At 42.8% G+C, this 1,326-nt stretch overlaps 1 pseudogene across 1 annotated transcript; it reads right to left on the bottom strand.

The window, feature by feature from the left end:
• Positions 1 to 325: 325 nt before the first annotated feature.
• On the bottom strand, positions 326 to 957 carry LOC308340234 (large ribosomal subunit protein eL15-like; annotated as a pseudogene). The gene has a single exon. The product of its transcript is annotated as a large ribosomal subunit protein eL15-like (transcript).
• Positions 958 to 1,326: the final 369 nt, after the last annotated feature.

Raw genomic sequence — 1,326 nt, 5'->3', positions numbered from 1 at the left:
ACAGAGGTGAAATTAGAATCTAATTCTGTCTGATTAGAAATTTCATCTTTTTATTGCTGTTTATGCCACCTTAATATGAAGTTGCTATAAGGATAGATTAAATTAAATGATGAAATATAAATAAATTGGCCAGCATAATTCATGGCACATAGAAGACACTCAACACATGGAAACAGCTTCATAATTGTTTAATCAGGAATAAGATTCTTTTTGCTCTAATGTTCTCTGACTGTGATCCCTGACCTTTTGGAGATTAATTCTTTTTTTTCTTCTTTGAATGTCCTAAATTGTTTATTAGGTAAGAATTTTACAAGCATTACTTATTTCAGCAGCAATGGTGGACCTGGAGAGTATTGTGTCTTCTCCACGTTGGAAGGCAAGAACAGCCAATAGTGTGGTAAAACTTGTGACCCTTTCCACGGCTACGGCTCTTGAGCCTGCTGATGCCAACCCTCAGATCTCCCTGTGCTTATGGACTGGTTAGGTGATCCACTGGGTGTCAGGATTTCTTCTGATAGCTTTATAGAATGGATCAAGGAGGATAACCTCGAAGAATTTATATGTGGAATCTTTGCCAACCCAGTAAGTGTTCAAGACTCTCATAGCCCAGGGTGGTGTCCAGCTCTCTCATCTGCAACAAACTGAAGGCTTTGGGCAAACTTTAGCTGGTTAACACCGTGATGGACAGGCTTGGCATAGGTAGCACCCTTAGGATCTGGGCGATTGTTGCTACCACGTCACACACGAATCTGATATATGGCATAACCTTGGTTGGCCTTATACCACAGTCTATGCACTTTATTGGGTGGATGTATTTTGGTGGATTGAGTGGGGTCAGGAGGCCCTGTGGAGCTCAGAGAGCTAGCAGTACCACCAGTGGTGCACCCTGAAAACAAAACACATTACATAAGACTGCTTTTTCCTCCATAGCTCCTGGATGTACTTGTAAGCACCCATCTTGGCTTACCTTGGAGCTGATGGCTGATGCCAGATGGAAAGAAAAGAGCTCTTCTCCCCAAATCCTTTTTGGGCTCCTCCAAGATTAAATCTTCTAATATAAATCACACATAAACACACACACACACACACATACACATACACACTGAATTTTTTAAAAAGGATTTTATTTATTTATTTGTCAGGGAGAGAGAGAGGAAGAGAGATCACAAGTAGGGGCAGTGGCAGGCAGAGAGAAAAGAGAGTGGCAGGCAGAGAGGCAGAGAGGGAGCTCAGGCTCCCCACTGAGCAAGGAGCCTGATGCAGGACTTAATCTCAGGACCCTGGGATCATGATCTGAGCCAAAGGTAGCCACTTAACCAACTGAGC

This window comes from Martes martes, assembly GCF_963455335.1.
Source record: "Martes martes genome assembly, chromosome: 3".
In the NCBI taxonomy this organism is placed as follows: Eukaryota; Metazoa; Chordata; class Mammalia; order Carnivora; family Mustelidae; genus Martes; species Martes martes.
Note: the sequence above shows the minus strand (reverse complement) of the source record. Positions and strands in the feature narration are given on the sequence as shown.